At 49.9% G+C, this 23,335-nt stretch overlaps 1 protein-coding gene across 1 annotated transcript in view; it reads left to right on the plus strand.

Annotated features, from left to right (window-relative positions):
• The first annotated feature begins 21 nt into the window (after positions 1 to 21).
• The window catches only part of GRIN2B (glutamate ionotropic receptor NMDA type subunit 2B), a 568,852-nt gene continuing 545,538 nt past the window's right edge, over positions 22 to 23,335 (plus strand). Inside the window, exons 1-2 of the mRNA XM_004716225.2 lie at positions 22 to 324; positions 1,354 to 1,788. The gene's annotated coding sequence lies outside the window, so the exon portion shown is untranslated. The remainder of the gene's footprint in view (positions 325 to 1,353; positions 1,789 to 23,335) is intronic.

Here is a 23,335-nt window from a genome sequence, read left to right on the forward strand (position 1 = left end):
TTGCCTTCTTCTTCTAGAAAGGAAGGTTCCCTCATCCGCTTTCAAACCCCACTTCCTTCGGCTTCTTCACCTCTAGGAAATCTCCGGGCTTTGCTCTACGGAAAGTGCTCGCCACCGCGATTCTCCAGCCACCGCGATCCCTCGGTGCCGGCGTCCACAGGCAGCTCCTTGCGCTTTGCAAAGAGTCGTGAACTTCAACACCCGGCCCCTCCCAGCCCCCAGCCCCGAGAAGGATTATTAATCCCGCGTGGCAGGAAAGGAAAGCCTTCCGTCCCCAACCGCGGCTCCTTGGGGACCCGGGGATCGCCGAGGCGCTCGGAGCCGGTACGTAAATACTCGCTCTGGAGTCCTGCGTCTCCATGGGGGGGCTTGGGGTGCCAGCAAGCTAAAGCATGGAAGCCGTGGAACGGGGAGCCCCCCCGAGTGTGGGGCTCAACCCGACAATCCACCGCCACCAGACCCTTGCTCGTCCGGACCTGGCTTTTTCACGGAAGGGTTTCCTTTTTCTTTCCTTTCCCGGGGGGTGGGGGTGGGGATCGGACTCTCACGGGGCTTTGTTTGCTGGAGGGGGTGGGGGTTGAGCCCCTTACCGCTCATCGAGGCCCGGCCGTGGGACCGCGGGCCGGAGCCACACGCCGCGACCATCCGTCCAATCGACACGTTGCAGGTGAAGCCCCGTGCGCCGCACATCAGCGCGGCGGCGACGGCGTGAGTGTGCGCGGGGGTGAGTGTGCGCGCGGGTGAGTGTGAGTGCGCGCGCGGGGGCGCGTGCGCGCTGGGGGCGTGTGTGTGCGTGCGCGTGTGCACGCGTGTCAGTGTGCCCCTTCCAAGAAATGCCCAGTGTGCACCCGGTGCACCATCAGAACCCATTGAGCACCAGCCGGGGGCGGGAGGCGGCGCCGCGGCGGGAGGCGCTGGGCAGAGCGGGCGGAAAGGTCGGCGGCACTGCAGATGGGGCTGGGGGCCGCCCCGGCCGGCGCGTGCGGCGGGGATGGTGCTTCGGCGTGTGTGAGTGTGTGCTGCTCGCTGGTGCATCCGCTCCCTCCCTCCTCCTCCTCCTTCCCTCGGACCACCTTCCCTTCTTCGCTCCCGCCCTCCTGCCCTGCTCTCCCATTCAGGTTAGCTTCCCACCTCCCATCCATGCCTGTCCCGGGAATGGTACAGCCAGACCTTTTCTGAAGCACAGACCGGTGCCAGCTGTTTCCAATTCTCGCGTGCCCTCGGTGGGAAATGCGGGGCTTCCTCCCCCCTTTCCTTCAAGCGATTTGACATCTTTTTCGGGATGCATTTTTCTCATCCTCCGGGGGACACTCCAATCAAACCCTGACCGCTCTTTCCCACCCCCCCCTTTAGGAAGGGGACGCTTTGGGAATGACCATGCTCCACGGAGGGACGGAGCCGGACCCCAGCTTCTCCACACAGAGCCACCGCCACTAAAGCTACAAAAATCCCCAAAACCATAATTGCCAGAAGAATCATTAAAAAAAACACCTTCCAGCCACTAACCTCACATGCATACGGAATAATTACTCTGGATTCTGCATTGTGAGCTGCCTGCTCTTCCTACCCCGAATTGCTTCTGAATCAATTTTTTTCCTTTAAATTTGCACCTCTTCACGACGCAAGATTAAACCCAAATTCACGCTACATTGGATTTTTAATGATCTTGCTTTCATTGATCCTTCCTCTTTCTGATGTGGATATGCAAGCGAGAAGAGGAGACTGGTATCCCCAACATGCTCGCTCCCTTAAGCTGTCCGTCTAGAGGTTTGGCTGCTACAAACCAAGGTAGGGCACATTCGGTTTTAATTTTCCTCACCTGGGGTTGGGATTCCTTGTTGATCTCTCTCTTTAGGTCTCTCAAGTATATCTTTTTTGTTGGGGGCAAAAAAGAGAATCAAGATACTAAAATTATGGCTGTTTTAGGAAAAAGGCTTGTTACATGGTGGGGGGTTGTCTCCCATGTTCTTTCTTTTCCTTTGCTCATCAAACAGGTCTTGGCTTTTTTTTTTTTTTTTGGTGGGAGCTGGAAGGGTGGGAGTATGGTAAGGGTGGAAGGTGCTGGTAGCATAGGGATATATGTATGCGGACATCACCAGGAGACCTGTGTGATTTTGGAGTTAGATAGCATTTGATTCACCCAGAGCTAAAGCTCCGATTTTTATGAGAGTAATAGGAATCTTAATTTTTTTTTAAAGACTGGTTTACCCCTAGCCGTCTCCAGGCTTCTTTCTTTCTTCCCCACCTTCACCTTCCTGGGTCTCCCATTCTCTCCAGCCCTTAACAAAATCATGATTAGAATGATGGTGGTGGTTGCCCTGAAATCCACTTGCTGTCTAAAGGGCTGGCACTGCACCCTGAGATCCCAGGAGGCCCATTGCAGAGGGGCAGGTGTAGGTGGGGAATCGGGCTGGTCAGAGAACACCTGGAATGACAAGAGACTGCAGGTTAAGAGGACTGACATCTAGAGCTTGGAAAGAAGAAATTTTGTCAACCTTCTGCTTTTAATTTGTATTATTTTTTGGTGTGTGCTATTATTTTTGAGCTGTAAATTTCTCCTTCTGTCTACACATCTATTTATATCCACACATCCTCCAAGCAAACTGTTACTTCCACACTCTTGCAAAATGGCTATCTTGCAGAGTTCTAAAATGCTGTGCATGTGGAAGGGGTGCAGAATTCGACACGTGAGTCTTTGTGTTAAACAAAGAGATGTGTCGTTTGCATGTGTTAGTCTTGTGCCCTCAAAATAGAAGGGAGACTTTCAGTTTTCCCCCCCTTCATCATTTCTTTAAAACATGTGAAATGCAGTGAGCCATTATTTTAATGCACTTGAGAAGAGAAATAGCAGGAGAAATGGGAAAGACTTAGCTAACGACTCTTCACCTCGTCACTCATGCAATCCAAGAGAACTCCTGAGGAAACCCTATCCTTCCCCAGCTGGAGGGCTACGAAGGTGAGGGGACAGCTCCTTGTCCTTGGCCCACTGACCAAAGAGCCTCATGCTCTGCTAGGATCCTGGTTAAAATCAAGATCTTCAAAATAATGGTCGCAGTCATTAGCATCAATAGTCTTTCTAACAGTATGCCTCTCCCTCCCAAATTTTTGGGGCGTTTTTAATGGCAGTACTTTGAAACATTCCAAAATATGAACGGGAGGGAGGTGGGCGCCCTAATGGAATGTCCTTATCACTCAAAAAGTCATTGGATGATCCTTCTTCATGATCCAGAAAGAATGGGTGTAATTCAACCCCCCCTCCCCCCATCAATGTTGAGTCTTTTGAGCTTTTAGTGCTTAAACGCCCATCCGTAACCACTGTGTAATCAGAGTGAGAGGGTAGAATCCCCTTGTGAACCGTGTTCTCACCTCCTCTCCAAATAGCTGAGGTTATCTGGCATGTGTTCACCTTGAGAGACTCTGGAGCTGATTCTCCATCTGCTTCTACTCTTTCAAATTGGGGGGGGGGTGTACTCTTAATTTTGCTTCAAAATAGAACAGGGGCCTGGGTGGTACAAGCAGCTCCATGCGCCATGACTTCATGCCAACAGATTGCAGGAAGTGGTGGGTATCCAGCTAGGGCACGTGTCCCTTTTGCATCTGTGCTGCCTAGGAGAGTGCTCGGTACTGAGTAGGTGCTTTGGAAGGTGTTCCTTAGTGACAAGGTTGACAGGTGCCCTTTCCACAGGGTCTCAACCACCTCATTCACCTCGCAGCCAATGGGACGGAGCCTGGTTTCTGGCTGCCAATAGTTGGCCTGAGAACTAGGCAATGGGAGAGAGGTACTACTGGGAGGAAGGTGTTGAGGAAGGAGAGGAAAGGGAGATGGGAACCCTGTAACTGGGAAGGAGAGGCAATCTAACTGGAAAGGGGCTTGTTAGGATTGAAGGAATTGCCACAGGTGGTCTGGACCTGTTCCACATCCAAAGCCCTTTGGGAGACCCCGGTGAAGAGGCGGGTGCTTCCTACCCTGGTGAGCCGTCTGTGTGAGACTGGGACTCAACGATGTTCTGGACTTTCTCAGGGACGTTGTTATCTCCTCTTCTTTGCCTCACCGCACAAAGAGCTGCTTGGCTTCCGCTATGCCTTCTCTCTTTCTGTTGTTCCCCATACCGCATGGGTTTCTGTGGCAAAGCCATGGGGCTGCTGGTAGGAAAAGGAGGAAATGTGATTTCAACCATGGAGCCTCCATGATGTGCAATTAAGAAAGAAAAGGATTCATGGGAAATAGAGACTTCCCAGGAAAGCATCGTTAAGGATGCTAGGTTGGTGATTTCAGGGGAAGCGCAACAACATGGACATCTTCTGTCTCTGTGATTCAGGCGGAGCCAAGCGTGATGGACCGGAGAACACTGGGTGATATGGCAGCTTAGCTAGAGATGCTACCACGTGAAGAGAGAGGGGATCAGGGTGTGTCACTACATTGTCTCCTCCTTCCCCAACCCTCCTCTTCCATTGGTTCCATTGCTAGGAAGAGTCTTGCATTACCACTGTATGTATGCCATTTTAGGCATGGGTGGATGCAGGCAGAGAAAGCAGGAGAAGAGACAAAATGCCAGGAAAGGAAGGGGTGGGGGAGAGAAAATAATTCCTCTAGACACTACTTAGCACATCAAATGCTCGTCTTGTAGGCTGAGAAGAGCGACTTGCCTTGGCGGAAGGGTGAACAGCAGGCACCTAGATTTGGTGTTCTTACTTCATCTCCAGAAAGAGGGCTTTAAAACCTGGACCATCTTCCTTGACCCTCACTTGCATGTCCTCAGCCCGGAGTGGGGTGATGGACACATGGGTAGAAATTGGTTGGTGGGCGGGGTGGTCGACAGGATAGAGCAGACCTAGCGCTTACTCACATTATTAACTTGTAAAATATTCTCCACTTTCCATTGGGTGTGATTAGCCCCGGCTGCAGTGTCCCTCCTTTTCTTTCTTTTTTATACTATTTTCGGCTTCAAGAATTTGAAAATGAGGGGATATGTCTACCACTGCTAACAAATTAAAGCAAGGATCTAGTTAATATATGTTGACTTTGAGTTATAGAAAAAGGGAGGAGAAACCAGGGGGGACATTTTTAGCACCAGCAGCCAGGGAAGGGACAGAGGTCAGTGTAGAGCTCACCTTTCTGAAGGGAGAGGAGCTATTGTTCCAAATGATGCCTTCTGTTTAAGAATGAATAATGTTGACACAGAACTCATCTTCTAGCTTGTCCAGGTCAAGAATGGGTGAGCAGGGAAACTTAAGCTTCTTTTCCTCATTGCCACCCTGCCCTCTCTCAAAGAATTCTAGAGATTTTTCTCCTTTCAAAAACACCTGCACTCTGCTATTATGCATACCGTGGGAGACTAGTACCATCTTTCTCTGTAAAATAACTATAGATCCAAAGAGTTACTGGTCTAATGAATTGTCCACATTGATTAAAGTGCATCCCCTCTTTGTGACCACAAGAAATAAAAATTCTCCAGGGAGAGTAAATTAATGGTTGAATTGATAGGATCTTTCAGGAGGCTACAGAAAAGAGAGCAACAGAAGGTAGTTGGGATGTGGGCATGGACATAACTCAGAGGAGGTGGTTTCTGATGTTCACCGGGGCTGTTAAAAGAATGTCCGTGGCTTTGACACAAAAGCCATTGTGTGGATGTGAACCTGTCTTTGGCTTGTTTACGTAGCTGCACTTTGAGATTGGAAGAACGGGCCCTGGCTCAGAGGCTGCTCGCTTATTGAAGTCCTCCAGGGCAGTGCTGAGCAGTGTTGGCTGCTTTGCCCCTGTGCTTCAACAGCACTTGTTCCTGCCTCTTAGCAAACTTTATCCTGTTTGGTTCCTAAGCCTTGTTTTGCCAAGGAAAGTGTGGGCTGCTGGAGGGCAGCAAGCGATGTCTTAGCCTTGGAATCATTTCTGCTGGCGAGTGACTGGCGTATAGTGAATCTGCAGAGGACTACTGAATGAGTGAAGTGGCAGGGGAGGTCAAGTGTTCTTCAGTCAGTGATGCTGTTTGTGGTTGGTTCTGGGAAGCCTGGAAAGGATGTGGGCTTTTGCTGTTAGATATGATCAAGAATGTCAGGGCGTCTGTAACGTGGCAAAGCCACCACTCTGACATTCTCATTTTGCCGATAAGGAAATGGTCATCCAGAAACAGGACCTGATTTGCTCCAAGTGGTCCACCTGCTTGTGCCAGAACTTGGCCCAGGCTCCGTGTGCCGCACCAGCTATCCCCCTGGAGAGCTTGTTAAAATGCAGGTTCTGATGGACTAGATGTGGGGCTGGGCGTAAGGAAGCCTACGAGGTATTACATTGCTGGACCATGCGTCACAGAGCTCCCCCATTCCTGTATCTAATATAGAGCATGGTTCATATCGGCAGTTGTACATATGTTCCGTTTTTGAGACATCCTGACCTGCCTATTTTGTTCTTTAAAATCAGAAAGGCAGATGCGTGTTCACATTTCACAGCGCCTCTCTTCTCCACTCCTCTTGCACCATGGACATCTCTTGTCTCTTCCCTTTCCCTCCTTGCTCCCCTCTCATTCTGGGCCTTCTCATGCCGGATTCTTCTCTCTCCTGCTTCCTTTCCATCGCATGTTCTCTTTTAGTGCATCTTTTAATCTCTTTGTTCACAGCATTCCCTTAACGTCATCTATTTCTTATGGCTTGTGTGCTACTCTTCAAGGATTCACCAAATGTTATGTTGAAACTCTGCTGTGGTTCAGACCTGGGTCAGGAGATAGACAATCGTACAAGGGAGTTTCAACATGTTTGTGAGACAACGTTACTCCATGATAATGGGATTGTTCCGTGAACTTTTGAATCCCTTCCTCACAGTCTTAGGTAAGCTCTATCCAGGAGAGAAGCCTTGGAGAACTTGGAGGGCTTCAGGGAAGAGCTGGCATGCAAATTATGTCCGGAAGATAAAGAGGAGATGACGACAAGGAGGAGAACAAGATTGTTTAGGAAGAAGGAGAGCATGTAGAATGGTGAGTTGGTGTAAAAGGCAAGTGTCCAGTGCTCCTGACATCCGTTATCTGGGGGAGAAGAGCAACCGTGGGATGTGCCCGTTCCCCGCGGACATTTCACATTCTGAGTGACAGGCCAGGCGGTAACACGAGGGTCTTCTTGAAAGGGGCGGATCAAGGCCCTCCTGTCTGGTTTAGTGCTTTTACAGTTGGTGAGTCCTTGCCGTGTTTATTCGGCTTGCCTCTGGAATGAGGAAATGATACCGGTTTCATCTTAGACCACTAGATTGCAACTAGCTTTGTTGATGGCCATTACCAAGAAAGGGACAGCTGTTAGTTGGTTTGTGTCCAAGGGGAGGGCTGGATCCTAGCCCAGGCCGTGCTCCTCAGAGTGCAGGGCCAGACGAGCCCCATGTGTTTGTAGATGACTGAAGTCGAGGTGCCCTGCCGCTCAGCTACCAGCTGCTTTCTGCAATGGAGAAAGCGAACGAGGGGAGAAGACGGGCTCATAAAGTGCTTTTGGATAGTCTTTGGGAACTGGACTGGTGTCTGAGAGTCTTAGAACTCTTTCTGTATTGCGATACCCAGGTGTAGACATGATGGGGTGACACCCTCAGCCACCACCTGCGTGCATGTTCATTCTGTTGCCAAAGGGAGGAGGGTTGGAAACGGCTGTTTCTCCGTCCTTTGTTTGCATCTTCTTCTGGTCCCCTCTCTTTCCCCGCCCTCTCCCTCCAAATCTCACCATGACTGTGCACAGCCTGGCTTATGGGCAGTCTGCCCAAGAAAAACCTAACCTTGGCTGATGCTTGTTTCAAGGTCCGAAGGTCCTCTGAAAGTTCCCAGCAGGATGGAATGGAAAGACATGGGATTGTCTCAGGAACTTTTTGCAGCCCCCACACAGAAAGAGGGCAGTGCTGGCTCAGAGGCTATCTCCCTGAGCAGATGCCCCGCACTGGCATCGTTCGGAGATGACTTGAGGGGCGGAGTTGGGGAGGTGTAACAGGAGGCTGTGCCCAGAAGATGGGGACATGGTAGTGGAGGAGAAGCCAGGGCCTATGACAGACGGGGGCAGTGGCAGGACTGGCAGGCTTTGACCCTCCTTGGAGTCCAGCTTTGTGGGGAGGGGAAGGTCCCTTGTGGAGAGTAGGACAATTTAAGGTTTTGACTAGTATGCTCTGGCATGCTGATGCCCCAAAGGCCAACTGTCCTTCCTCCTTGCTGTTTGGCTCTTTGCCTCAATGTGAATTTCTTTTTTTATTCTTAGGGAGAGATGTTAAGTTGGAACTTCTCATTAATCTTTCTATAAAGCCTCTCAGGGCTGCAGCTGGGTAGAATTTCTTTGGAAATCAGCTGTTTCTTTTTGAGAAGGGTGGTGGGGGACCTTCGAACAGTGCCGGCAGAAGAGCATTGTTAGCTGTGGGAGGAAGGGGTCCTTAGGAGCCAATGGAAGTGTAGGTGACATCTTCAATCCCTTCTTGCACAGCTAATTGTACTCTGCAAATACGTCCAGACATTTTGAGCAACCTTCTCACCCTCCAAAGGCCAACGCTGGCTCCACAGGATACCACGCCTGGTGCTGGATACCACAGGAGCGCATGCCTTGGGGTGAGAGTGTGGTGTGTTCTCTGTGGGCGTAACAACACGCACGCCTCATACGGTTGGTTTCACAAGCAGTGTACTTGTACATACGGGGACTTGTTTGTGCAGTGGTCTAGCTACCCAATACAGCCGTCTGCAAGAACTTCAGATGTATTCGGGCAGTTTGGTTGAGGGGGTGGGGGTAGGCATGATCATAGCAGATGAATGCCCACGGGCAGCTTGGAGTTTATCTTACCTAACCTCTCTCACCGCTACCATTTCAAAATGGTGAAAGCAGTTCTGAAGATAGCCACTTGGTCTGCAGCCACACACACGTGGCAGACCTCCCCCACCCCCTCCTCCATTCAGTCTCATTTCGCTGGATCCCAGGCACTAGCCTGCCTCCCAAGTCATCTCCACCTGCATGTTCCTCGCCAGCCAGCTGCGGGCCTTTTCTCCCGCACCCCCGCAGAGCCCAGGCCATTCCCTGGATGATCAGGGTGCTTTCCCAAATGTCAGAGTCGAGGGCACTCAACTGGTCATGGAGGCAGTGGGGGTCTTGCAGTCACAGTCTTCTGTTTGGTCCGGCTTCTGCTGCGTTCCTAACTCACCATCACCGACCACTGAGTCCGTGCTGGCCTACCCGAGACTGTAACTGTTTACAGGAGAGGAAAGTGCAGTCTTTCTTCCGGCAGAGCTGCGGGGATTTTGAATGCCCACCATGCAACTCACAGCTCCACGAGGGCTCCGCTTTACTTCGGAAGCTTGGGCAAATCATTGATCGCGAGCCAGCCGCGGTTTTCTCATTTCTGTAACAGCAAAGGTAGGCTAACCCAGAGCTCCTTAAAGAATAGCCCACACAGCTGGAAACAAAACAAAAAATCCTTCCCACACCAGACCAAAAGACAACAACAATAACAACAGAAACCTAGTAGCTGTCAGACCTGGGTCCCACTCCAAGACAGTTGAGTTATGATCTCTCAAGGAGGGTAATAGTCATTTTAGGATCTTCCTCAGGGGATTCAAATCTGTAGCCACTTTTGGCCATCACTGGGATACATGATGGGGGAGTGGGTTGCAAAGGGGCTAACAATTAAGGTCGGTAGTTCGACCCTACCATCTGCTCAAAGGGAGAAAGGTGAAGCCTTTCCCTCCCACTAAAGACTTCCAGCCTCAGAAACCCCAAAGGACAGTTCTACTCGGCCCTATAAGGATGGGATTGGCTTGGTGGCGGTGAGTCACTAGTAGCTCTGGCCATGAAGTCGGCCTGGCATTTTAACATGCAGGGAGCTACCTTCTCACTAGTAAACCATTACTTGCCTAGGAGAGGGTCCCTGTGCCCAGGGCCAGTGAAGTGGTTGGGCTATGAGAATTTCGGCTCTAGAGTGCTTTCCAGGGTGGAACCAGTGGTTGGATGAAGAGGCAACCTGAGGTGACTGCCCCTGAATTTGCAGCTGCACAGGCTCGGTGTGGAAAGTTAGCGAGACTATCTTCCCTGATACTCTTGAAACAGGTGTGCTTGTGAAACGGAGCGCATGGCTCCTGGGTCTGCAGATACCCTCTGTACCACTTCGTCTTTATTGAGGGTGCCCCATTTCTTGTCTGGGAGAGAAAGCCTCATTTCACTCCTTTGTAAATATAGGAAAACTATTAATAAACGGGGCTGGCTGAGCAGACCCTGACTGACTGGTGAGGGATGTGCATGGTGCAATTATCTTAGTGCTGGTTGGGATACACTAGCCACGGGACCCTCCCTCTCGGAGCCCGAAGTAGAACATTACAGGCACGACGAGGAGGAAGAGGGTAGGAGGCATTCAGACGTCATTCTTCTCCGACTGTAGCTTTAATCACTGATTATTAGGCTGGCTCGGTTAATAGTTTGCTCACATCCTTCCTTTCAGGCTCCCTCCCTTCTCCATTTAAAAATAAACGTGAACCCAAATGTACAGAGGTGAGGGAAAAGAAGCAGATTTATCTACTCGCATTTCTTTATACAGGCACACCATAAAACAGTAAAGATAATCATTCTTTCTCCGACACCTGCTAAGAGCCATCGGAGGCAAGCCAGCGAGAGAGTGAGAGAGAGAGAGAGGTTCCAGGTGCAGTGTGGCCTCTGAGCGGGGCTTGGTGTGATTTGGTTGGTGGGAGGCACTAAATATTCAGAAGAAAACTGAGAAGTGTACTCATTGGTCTGAATTTGCAAATTGCCCTGGGTTGGCTCTGCATAAACAAAATATCCACCTCTTTGAGCTACTGCAGCACTTGCCCTTGGCTTTGTCACCACCCGATTGTCTTCACCTGAGGGTTCTGTGCAGCTGCGTGGTCTTTCCCAGGCGAGGCTCTCCCTCCCTTCACCTTGCCAGAGACCCCAGGATGGCTTCCAGGCTTGAGGAAGAAGAAAGAAAATTGCAGCCCTCCTCTGGGTCTCTCGACGTCGGCATCCTATTTTCCCCCCCCCAGTTTATATGAGAACTGCAGAAGAAGTTCTACCCTGCTCACATGACAGGTGCTATGGTGTGGAGGATCTTTCTTAGCTAGGGGAATGATGACCCATGAGTAGATGTTGGTTAGATGGTGTACATAGAAGAAAAACCACTCCTACTTGCCGATGAATCTGTTATTTTTCCATGAGAACAGATTGGTGCTTTGTCTCACTTTATGTCCCGGCGCTGAGCCGAACAGTAATCGACACCTGGTCAGGGTTCAAAATGCTGTGGGTAAAGATGTGAGGGACGGCTGCTATGCCCAAATGATAAAGCGCTTACCTGCAGACTTGTGGTCTCTTTGTTTCCATACAAACACCTCGCAATGCTTTGGGCGCGAGGCTCGAGCTGAGTGGACGAGCGAGTTTAAGGCGCCAACTCTAGGATCGCAGGAGTCAGAACCCGCGGATGGCAGTGGGCTTGAGTTTCCTGGCAGAGGGCCTGGAACGTGCCCTCTCCCCAGTGGCCCAGCCCTTTGCCTGAGCTTCACAGTCACAGCGCACTCACGAAGGCATACATCTTCAGAGAGCTTCCGTCCCTCACTAATTCCGCAGTTCCCTTCCCTTCAATTTCTGCACAAACTCCATTCCTCCTCCACGTCTGTTTCAAATGCAACCTGACCCCTCCCCCCATCTCTCCATGAGGTCTTATGGGAGCTTACCTGGCAGCATAAGTTTCCCCACGTTGTTTGTTCACATACCATTTTTCTCTGTCCTCGGTAGCACTTTCCTGCGCCAGCTTTGGGGACAGATTGCTCCAGGTGGCTTTCATCTAGTAGACACCAGTCCCCTTCTCTGTGCTGGCAGAAAAGGAATCGTGAAAGCTCACCTTCTCAACCTCTTTTTGTTTATCCTGTGCCTGTTTACAAAGATGTTTTGATTCCAACATAACATTCAAGGTTGTCTCTGAAACTCATGAATGATCTCTCAGTCACCATAGCAGGGGATCTAGTTTTTTGTTTTTGTTTTTAATAATGAATCAGTTTTTATGCAATTGAAACAGAGGTAAGGGAAAGGGGTGTGAGGAGAAGGGCCTGGAACGAGGTAGCCAGAATTTCTAGATCATTTTAAAGAAGAACAGTGCAAAGAAAATGCTCCAGAGCGCTATTACTGTCAGGCTGAGTATAATAGTTCACAAAAGTGACTGCCTCGCCTTTGATTGAGATCGTTTTCTGTTAAAATTGGGCCTTGAATTGGCAGTAAATATTTGTGGAGTCCTTGTTACTCTAGATTATGTTAACCTGTGCTATCTCACTTGTTAGTCGTGTCATGCCAAGGTGACATGACGGTTTCTGCTGCCCAGATGGACAGAATGAGGTTTGGAGCGCTGAAGCACACGTGGCTGCAGCAAGCCAGGACTTGAGTTTGGGGCTTCTGACTCGAACCTCTGGGTCATTAGGGATCTGCATCTATTGAAAGATGATGAGGGTTACTCTGTATTTGTAGAACCCATAAACAGCATGCATTTTTGACACTTTCCTAGAGCAGGGCCCTTATAGATTCTTTCCCTTGGGGTTTCGTTCTTGGCAAAAGGCAAAACTCCCCCCCCCCCCAATGGAAAACAGAATCCCTACAAAATAGCCGTGGGCCTTATTTTAATGGGGCGAGGATGAAAGGTGAGGGACCCGCGGCACTGGCCATTGGCATCTCTTTCTTTCTCACCGTGGCTAACGCTTAGGCATCATCCTTTGCAACTACTCTGACCCTTCTGCAAGCAGACTTCACCTCCAACCTGGAGACTCCACTTCCAAACAGAGGGAACAATCCACTCCTCACTGCTTCCTCTGGAGTCTTGGAAAGATCACCTCCCTTCTTGGACCGGCTCCCTATTTCTCAAGCTCACTGCTCAGCTTCTACTCCGAGTGGAGACTAAGAGTGAAAGCTAGGGACTGGCAGTCAGGAAGACTGCTCTGTTGTTGGGTTTCATTATTGACAGGACTCATTGTTGGGTATGTGTTATACTCGTCTCATCCCCAAAAGCATTGGACAGAGTTCATGTTGTTTCCAATACCCACCATCATTGGCTTGAAAAGCAGTCTTATATAAAATAAGTTTATAACATACTGGTCAAGTTCCCTGCACCTGTGTGAGTCAGAACTGACTCGGCGGCAGTGAGTTTGAGTTTGGGAACATGGAAGATATCGAGCATGCAGCAGTGCCTGGCTGCATACATATTTTTCTCTTGGGTAATTTGAGGCTCCATAGGATTGCAGGAGGGGCTCGGAGGTCAGGTCCCAGCTGAGCCTCACTTGGGCTCTGATTTAATATTCAAGAAAGCTTATATATAAAACAATCTCACAGAACTTGCTTCCTCATCTATCAAATGAAGTCTTGGGAGGAGACAATTATTCTGCTGTGAATCAAATGAGGAAATATAAAAAAAAACAAAAAACAAAAACCCAAACCGCATGTTTAGTCTCCATGTGCAACATTACTTTTTAATAACGCCATCCTGCATAAAGTACCAGGATGTCCGTGTATTCGACTGCCTTCAGCGCAGCATGTCCACTCCCACTGGACTACTAGGAGATACTCAATGGAAAAAGGCTGCCGCCGCAGCAAAGGCTCTCATGCGGGCCAGGACCTTGGAACTGTGACTTTCTGGTCTATGTCTCCTTCTCAGTTTTTTTTCCCCTATTTCTATATAGCAAACTAGATAAGTCCATCCAAAAGGAGAGCAAGACCAATCTTACCAGCTTTTATGTATGAAACTATGTTTCCAAGTGCATCTTTCATCTTTACATGACCCAAGAAGAGTCGCGATGGAGATGGCGATACAGCAGAGGAAAGGCATGGTGTGAGAGGCTGGCTGACACTCCAGCCCTTGGCTCAGGGCCTCGTGCTCGGTCTGCAGTGGCCTCCCCCTCTTACTTCACCGGGTCATTCCTAACCAGACACCAAGATACAGCTCAGGGATTCTGTGCTCCAGTGGTCCTCGCTGGCACAGTGGGGTAGGTGTTGGACTGCTAACTGAAAGGTCAGCAGTTCAAACCCACTAGGCAATCCCTGGGAGAAAGATGAGGCTGTCTGCTGTCAGTCCTGGAAACACTAAGCCCTATAGCTGTGAATTGGGCTGTGAATTGGAATGCACCGGATGACAGTGGCTTTTCTTTGTGTGTGTGTGTGTGCCCGCGCGTGTGTTCCTGTCTGCTAACTGCAAGGCCAGCAATTTCAAACCACTAGCCACTCTGTGAGAGAAAGGCAGGGCTCACTTCGCGTGTAGTTACAGTCTGGGAAACCCACAGAGGCAGTTCTACCCTGTGGTATAGGGTCACTGTCAGTCAGCATCAACTTGATGGCCCTGGGATTGGCTTTGGTCCCCACAGATGAGAGTCCCTTTTTATGCTCCCACCACCCCTTACTGGTGAACCAACGGTTTGTGTGCTGTATCTCCCCCTCTCCCTACTGTAGCATGATCTGATTTTTCTAAGGGCAAACTAACATGCCCTCTTGCATCCCAGATGTCTGAGGACTAAGATGTGGCAGGTGGGCACATTGGGAGCACCTACAAGCCCTGTGGTCAGTGCTTCACCTGTAGTAACTAATTTCATCCTCCGGACACCTTGGAGACACGTTCAATTGTTGTCTGCTTTTTATATACAAGACATGGCCGAGCTCCAGGGGATATTGAGGCACCAATAGGTTAAAATGAAAACAAAAACACTTGCCTAGCCTAAGTGGCAGAGTAAGGATTTGAACCCAAGCCATCTGACTTGAACCCAAACTCTTAGACGCTGTGCTCTAGAGCTTTGTGATAAATGTTGTTGGTGGACTTGAACGCTCGGAGGAGACTCAGACCTGGTTCTGCAGATTGAGGATGGGGAGAGTGGGTGGAGAGAAAACCCACCTGGCTTTGTTTGGCTGTTGGTGGGCCCATTCTTCCGGGTGCTCCTTAGATACAGGACACACCCAGCCCAGCCGTCCAAAAGTGGCATCAATGTAATGGGACTTGACTTGTGCAGAGGGGAAGGTGGGTGGGGTTTCTCCACGGTGTGCTGTGGTCTTTGGGGTTGCACTTACCTGGCCGCTCTCCCTGTCCATGGCAGAGCATACCCCTCCACCCTGTGTTCCTGCTCTTTGCCAGTGGTGGCCAGACAGCTCACGCCATGGCCCTGGTCAGTTTACTGGGCCAATGTTCTAGTCACTCTGTGCTCCCAGATGCCTTACCTATAAGATGAGTATTCAGAATTTGTAATCCTGGCGTGTAGAGAATCGAATGGGTGACTTCACTTTTGAACAATCTGTATCAAGAATAAGCATTCAGTATGAGTACTGTGACTGTGCCGGTCCCAACCAGTAAGTACTTTCATCTGAGCCAGTTTGGGGATGGGGCTGGGGTGTGAAGTGAGTTGCCTCATGTACACAGCTTGCAGTTTGTTCTGAGTTCTAAGCCCCACAGTAACGCTGCCAGTGACTTCTTTGAGCATCTCATCAAATCATCACTTGTAAGGAAAGAAAAACAAATGACCAAGAGGTGAGCTGTTCCTAGACTATTAAGAGAACAACAATTCTCTTTTTTTTTTAAATAAGGAAGATATCCACAAATAGGCATCAATTAACTGACGATGTAAAGGTAAAAGTTTGCCTTGGGCAAAGTGACCACAAACTGATTGAACATGCTCAGGATAAAATGAAAAGTTGCAAGGAAAATATCAGACATACATATGTGTGTGTGCGTGTGTAACTTTAAAAATTTTATTTTTAGAGAAAGGATGGTTTTCAATGAAATAAGATAATGGAGGCAAAGACCAACCAAATTGGATGCATTTGCAGTGTTTTTATAGCTTAAAGGTTTTTCTCATGTATATGAAGATTTAAGAAAAGTTAGTGGGGGAAATGGAATGAAAAGATAATGGAATTTTTCATGAACCTCTGAAGCCCTCTCATCCTTTCTTCCCACCACATTTTTTTTTTATCTTTCCAAAATACACTAGGAGGAAGTCTGAGCAGGGACTATTATTTTCTCTTTACAGTGGAAGAAGGAGGGATACAAAGAGCTCTAGCGGTTCTCCCGGTAGACAAAGAACTCAATCTCATGAGAAGTGACTTGGTTGGTGACGTGGGCATACTTAGGATCCCAGAAGCCCATCCAGAGATACCAGAGGAAGAGCCCTTGCTCTCAATTGTGTGTCTCGGGCGCAACTGGCAAATACCCCTCCAGTTAGCTATTCCTATGTGGAAGGGGCACAGACGCCGCTGGCTATGGTTTTTCAGGTTCAGCCAGCCTCATCTACTCATTTAAAGAACAGGCTCTCTTTGCTCTGGAATAAGGCATAGTACTTGCTCCCCTAAGAGCTGACAGACCAGGAACTGGGACTTGTGGGCCAAAACAGCTGGAGGAGGAGGAAGATTGGAAAGCGTCTTTAAGCTGACACCCATCAAATGATGCCGGAGCCAGACTTGGGCAAGTAATGAGACCACTCGGGACCGGGGTGAGGAGGACTTTGGCATGTATCTAACTCAAGTCATGCTGGAGTAAAGGGGCACTAGCATACCTTACCCTCTCTATTACATCACCCCGTTCCCTGTTCCCACTAAGCGATTCCCAACTGAAGACACATTTTAGTTAGAGATTCGTTATTCTTTGGTCCTGCAAGTGAGGATTTCAAAAAATATGGATAGCCCCTCCTGTACCCCTCAACATAGTTGATATTCAGGGGAAATAAACATGTTAGCCTCCCTTCTTACCCTCCCACCGCAGTGGGCATTTCTGGTGTGTTTTCCCCTGGCTGTTGGACAGTGTGCAGTTCAGGATGGCTCAGTCCCACGACCCCCGGGACATCTCTGCTGGTTCTGCCACGGCTTCCAAACCCAGACAAACAGAACGGCTGAGTGCTCCAAGTCTGGAAGAAATGACTGCAGGCCCGTTCCCACTGCCCCGAGAGGCAGCCCGTGGGAATAAAGAACGAGCCCTCTGGTGCCAAAGGACTTGTGTTCAGAATCCCAGAGCTCCCCTGCATTTCTTGACCCTCCATTTTCCTCCGCCGTAACTTGCAGGTTGTGTGAAGCCGGGGTTAGGTAACGTGTGTGAAGAGCCGGGAACATAGCATGTGGAGCTCTCTGGTCCGCATTCTATAGGAATGGTGGCAAGTACCCCATAAGGCGGAAGAAGAATGGGATGGTCCTGGCTGGCCTCGTCCCGCTGCTGTCCTCTCGGTCACCGAAGTGCCAACCCTGGTCTGTTGCCCGGCAGCCCTATGTGGGAGCTGGGGTTCAAAGACGAGAAGAAAAGTAGAAGCTCGCCATGTTTGTTCTGCTTCTGAGGGAGACACACTGAAGGGTGTCAGAAATCCAGTGGTCTGCATGACCTTGGGGCCTTGGGAGAGTTTCAAAGTAATTCCTGATAGTAGAGGTGTTTAGGGGGACAATGGAGAGAGGCCTGTTGGCTGGGACCCTGACGCTACAAGAATGGCAATAGCAAGGAAAGGAGAGGATTGATCAAATGATGAAAGGATGGGGGGGTCATATTTATAATCTTAGTCAAGTTCGTTGGCGTTTCCCTCCCTTTGTGGGATGAGGAGAAGAAAATCAGGTGGGGGTGGGCTGGGGGCCAAAAGGCAGGGGAACCGTGGGAGGGAATGGGTAGAGGGAAAAGGGGCAGGTGAGTGGGCTGCAGGCAGGTTTCCACTTCGCAGGGGGCAGGTGTGGAACCAGTGCAGACAAGGTCCCGTCTTCCAGGATGTGCTCGCCTGGCCCATGGCGGAGCCATCAGCAGTTTTGGCACACTTCTGAGGAGAGTCAGGAAGCGACAGCTGCTCGGCCACCCTGGGAAGTTCTGTCTGGGCTCTGGGGAGCTTTTGTGACCTATTTGTGGAGGTCAGCCAGCCCGCCTGCCCGCCCGCCTGCTCGCCCCTCCCTCCCAGGTTTCCTTGGGTGTTACAACCACTGTGAGAATCCAGCCCTCTGCCAGCAGGTCTTTGCTATCTGCACTGTCTCCTGTGCAGCTCTCTCTGTCCAACCGTGGGCCCTCGGTGGGGACAAACAGACATTCTGGGAAGGACTTCCACCTTCGGAGTTCATGCAGTGCCAAGCATCCCAATGGCAAATAGAAAAAGGCCTCTTGAATCTTTTCCTGGCTTGAGGTTATTGGTATCACGGGGTCTACCAGTAGCATAGGCAGGTCAGAGTGAGTTTTAGCTCATAGAGATGCAGTTTGCTGACATCAGAGAGAGCAGGGATATTGGTTTTTGTTAGGCGCTTCTGCTTCCAGAGGAAAAGGAACGATGGATAGCCACCACACTGGGCCCTGGTCTCCTCTGGCGTCACCGTCAGGGGTGGGCACGAGCTGGGTGTGGAGGCAAGAAGAGCCTCCCTCTGCTCCCGCCTGGTTCCTCTGTGCGGTTGGGCTCAAGCCCAGATGCAGCTGGAGGACGAAGCTGCTGCCAAGTGAAGCCATGCTCCCTGCCGCTCGCAGTGTAGAGGAGCCAGCGTTGTGTGTGTGCATCTAAGGGAGAGAGAACAGGAAGACATGAATGAGAAAATGAAGATCCCCACCCCCACCATTCACACACACACACAGACACACACACACACACACACACACTATGAGCAAGAGCAAATGCTCCAAAGGGCACAGATTTTGATTTCTACATCGGGCATCTGTAAGTTTTACATGCTGCCCAGGTGTTTCACTGGACAGCCAGGTCTGAGAGCGGTGGATGCAGACTCTCTCCCCAGCTCTCGCTGCACCTGCTCCATTGTCTCTTCTGTGCCTGAGTTCAGCTTCCCTTCAAACAGTGAGACTGTTGGCGGCCTCCATTCAACCAGGGGTGGGTGGGTGGGAAGGTGGTCCCCATTGCACAAAACCCTTGGCCATTCGTGTCCATCAAGCCAGTGGATGCAGGTCATTACAAGGCACTGTGGCGTGATTAAACAAATGTTCTTAACTCTGTGATTTTATGCACATGGCTCCTCATGCTGTGGAAATAATGGTTCTTAGATTTTTCATTGTAAGTGGATTATTCAGATTGCCCCGAGGGAAGAACTTGCTCTAATTTTAATAGCACAAGTGTTTATTTAGTGTATTCAGTTCAAATGGTTGACATTTTGGTCCTTGATTCAATTTGTGGCCTGGTGCACACACTCAAGTGGTGTTTTCGTGGGTTGGATCCTTGGGTTTCCATTGCACGCCAGCCCAAGGAGTTGCAGCGGATTCTGACTCATGGTGACCCCACTTGGGTCACCACAAGTGTTCTCCGTGGCTGACTCAATGGCCAACTTTGTGGAAGGAGATAACCAGGCTTTCTTCAGAGGCACCTCTGGGTGGACTTGAACCTCCAACCTTTCAGTTACCAGCTGAATGTGTTCACCATTCAGGACCACATAGGAACTCCAAAGGCAATAAATAATAGGTGATGGGCCCTTGCTGAGCATATCCAATGTGCCAGGCACTGTTGTGAGTGCTTTATATGTGTTTATTTATTGGCTCCTCAAAATAACCTTTCGAAGCAACTGTACTGCTATTACCCTCTGTTTACAAAGGAGGAAACGGAGACTCAAGGCAGCTTATGACCCTTGGCAGGTCCCACCAGTAGGCCTAGCAGCCTCTGGGACTTGGCTCCATGACCTATCCTCTCTAACTCAAGGCTCTGCTGAACTTTTGTGGGAAGGAGGAGTCAAATGCAAGATATCTTGGGAGACTGAATTCATAGATCCATTGGGACGGAGGGGAGGGAGTAGGGGATGTCCCAGACCCCTGAGGGCCAGTCCTGAAGGAGGAGTTAAATACTGTGGCCAGTCAGGACAGAGGGAGCTGAGGGAGAGATGCTTTGGAAGAAATGCCTGTCGGCCGACCTCAAAGACCCCCCCCACTGAAATCCCCTGGTGCATACATGGATGTATGAGGGGGCTTTGAAGAGTTCACGGACAAGTTCTGCTCTGTTTACTTCCACTTGCCAGTGAAGCGTTTGGAAGCCCCTCCTCTCTCCTCGTCTATTGCCACCCTTGGGATCATCATGAGAGGGCTGGAGTTGGGTCCACAGCATCCTTTCACATACTGCCTTGGCCTCATTTGCTCTCAACCAGGGAGGGTTTGCCAATCAGGGCAGTTGGCAATGTGTGGAGACATTTTTGATGGTTGGACCATGGGGAGCGGGTGGCTATAGCAACTAGTGGATAGGGCCAGGGATACTGCTAAAAACGCAACCATGCGCCCCACACGCCCCCGCCCCCCCAGGAAGCACTGTTGCGTCTAATAGGTGAGTAGTGCTGAGATCTGGACATGCTGCTGTGTCCAGCACCGCGTCCTCAAGGCTTACGTAGTCTGCTGCCCATTTCCGTTTCCCTCAGTACACAACTCCTCGGAAGGCTTATTTTCTCGCATGGTTTCCATTACAGCCTGATTTGGAAGGTTCTGAAATCTACATTTGCAGCCTCGTGATTATATCTCCAGTGGTCTGTAGGATAATCTCCCTTCACACATTCTCCTGATCTTGGAAATTGAACGAGAACCCAAACAAAACAAAAACCCAGTGTCCCTCCACTTCACCCTTCCCCAGAATGTCTACCATTGCCAATGGCAAGCGGTCCCGGCACCCACCAGTTCCTCCTGGCTGGACCTCTAAAGGCCTAGTTTCAGTCAACACGGTTTCTGCCAAGCTTTTCCTCAGCACAGTTTCCTTTGATGTTCATTTCCATTTCCATGGCTACTGCTCCTTTCAGGACTTCTAGCCGGCTCTCCTGCCTCTCTTCCTCGCCTCCATCCTCCACACAGCTGCCGGAATTGGCTCCATTAAACACTGTTTTCCTTTGCTTAGGAATCCACAGTGGCTCTCCATGACTGCTTATTAGCCAGGGGAAGTTCCCCATGAAGCCCTTCATTGTCTGACCCCCTTCTCCCTGAGGCCCTTGCCCGGCAGCACCAGCCTTTGCTCGATCCCTGCGCAGACTCAGAGCCTCTCTTGCCGAGGCTTCCTCCAGAGCCCTTGCTGCTATCTCTGTGTCCTGACATGTCGTGATGACCCTCCCTGGAAAGCCTTCTCCTTGCCACGTTTCCAAAGCCCCTGTCCCCTCTTACTGAGCCTGGCTCAATTTTCAGCTCCCATAGAAAACCTTCCTGAAAACCCTACCAGATCCTCTCAGTTTTATGACTCAGTTTCTCCTTTGTCTTGGATATGTATTAGACTCAGTCTAAATGAATTAGACTCAGAATTTATACTTGCTTATGTGTATGAGGGATCCAAATGTTTATTCTATTCCTACCCTTTTTGGTGGTTCAAATCCACCAGCCACTCTAAGGGAGAAAGATGAGGCAGTCTCTCTTGTAAAGACTGAAGGTTTCGAAAATGTTAGATAGGGTAGATGTGAATCAGAATCCGTTCATTATCAGTGGTTTTGTTTGTGTTTAGCTGTGCTCTTTTTTTCCTAAAGTTCTTTCCCATATCAAGTGTTTGTGGATATAGCAGGACCCCAAGAGAAGGCCATCTCTACTTCTCAAAAGGAAAGAGGAATTCCAAAGACATATTTTATGTGTGACTCCAAATAACTTGCTCTCTCTCTTTCTCTTTTGGTAGTGTGTGGTGGGAGTTGGGGAGGAAGAGGGGAAGGAGGAGAGGAGGGGAGCAGAGAGGGAGAGGAGGAGGGTAAAGGTGAGGGTGGAGGGGTGGAGAGGAAGTGAGTGGGGAAATCTGGGTCACCCAGGGAACCAACAGCCCCGCTAAAGAGGCTGCCGGCAGGAACAAGGCTGTGGGCTGGGGACACACCAGGGGCAATTTCTGGGCACTTGCAAGTGGAGAGCTTTCCCAGGGATAATTGAGAGAAACAATCTGAAATTACTATGGGCTCTGAATGCTTTAGGAGCCCGGGTTGCATAGTGCTTATGCATTGGGTTGCCAAACACAAGGTCAGCAGTTCAAAACCACCAGTCATAGCCAGGGAGAGAGACCAGGCTTTCTATTTCTGCAAAGTGTTACTGTGTTGGAAACACAGCAAACATTGCACCCTGTCCTATAGGGTCATTCTGAGTCGGAATCTCCTCACTGGCAGTGAGTTTTGTTTGAATTCTTTTTCTGCATGTGTTAACTTGTAAGAATAGCACCTAGCTTTGCTTGGCCTTTGTACAGCAAATGGGACAATGTCAAATATATTGTCTCATTCGATTAATGAAGCAGAAGGTATTATTCCATTATACATTTGAGGAAAATAAGGCCAAGAGAGATTAGGCAACTTGTCCCTGGGCCTCGTGGCTGGTGAAGGAAGAAATCACTTTGCTTAGAAACTCAGCCCCATGGCTCCTGAGCTCCCCCTCTCCCCACCACACCCATTGCTGCATCTTACAGGCTAAGCCAAGGGCTTTGGGATAGCTTGGCCCGTGGGATACCCTTATTTTACAGATTGGCCTGCTACATGATGCCTTTGTGGCAAGAAAGCTCATTATTAGTTAAATGGAACAGAGAATTAACACCAAGTTAGTCCTTTTTCACTTCACTGAAAAGTTGAAATCTCATTCTTGATACAATGTAGCAACAGACCTCTTCCCAATAACCTGAGACCAATGCTGTCTGCTTCATTCCTTACAGCACTGAGGCAAATGTTCTAGGTGCTTCTTGCCTGGTGTGATAGCCATCAGGGTGGCTACTGAGCACTGAAAATATGTGGCTAGTGAGACGCAAGAGCTGAATTCAAAATGAAAAACAAAACAAAAAACTCACTGCCACTGAGCCAATTCTGATTCCCAGCCACCTTGGAGGGCAGAGTGATACTGCTTCTGTGGGTTTCTGAAGCTGTAAATCCAGAGAGGAGCCCAAAGCCTCATCTTTCTCCAAAGGAGCAGGTGATGGGTCTGAGCCACTGACCTTGTGGTAAGCAGCCCAACACATATTCCACAATGCCACCAGGGTTCTAACTTAAATGTAAGTAGCCACATGTGGCTGGTGACGCCCCTCTTGTTGTGCCTCCCAGAGGGTTTTTAGCTCTTCATCTCTCCCCCCCCACCCCACTGGAAGTTCTAATATAAGCCCCCAGGGAGTTCTCAGACATGGGTCTCTTGCTGAAGACCAATAGCAGCAGAGTCTATTTTCTCGGCCAGAGAGAAGCAGCCTGGCTGGGAATGTTAGAGTGACTGTCTTCCAGGTGGGAAATCTCTTCCTACATAGCAGCCATGTGGGAGGCTCAGCATCCCACCTGTTGGAGACAGCTGTGGGAGGGAGTGGGCGCTCAGAGGTGAGCGCGGAGGGAGCGCTAGGGTACTGCTGTCAGTCTTCTTCTAATGGCCCAATGGAATGCTGTTACTAGTTGCCTCATCTCGATTCTGGCTCATGGCAACCCCACGTGTGTCAGAGTAGGCCTGTGCTCCCCTGAGATTTCCGTGCGGATTTTTCAGAAGTAGATCCTC

The sequence above is a fragment of the Echinops telfairi genome, unplaced genomic scaffold (genome assembly GCF_000313985.2).
Source record: "Echinops telfairi isolate 266 unplaced genomic scaffold, ASM31398v2 ScPeMD7_1957;HRSCAF=2489, whole genome shotgun sequence".
NCBI classification, from domain to species: domain Eukaryota; kingdom Metazoa; phylum Chordata; class Mammalia; order Afrosoricida; family Tenrecidae; genus Echinops; species Echinops telfairi.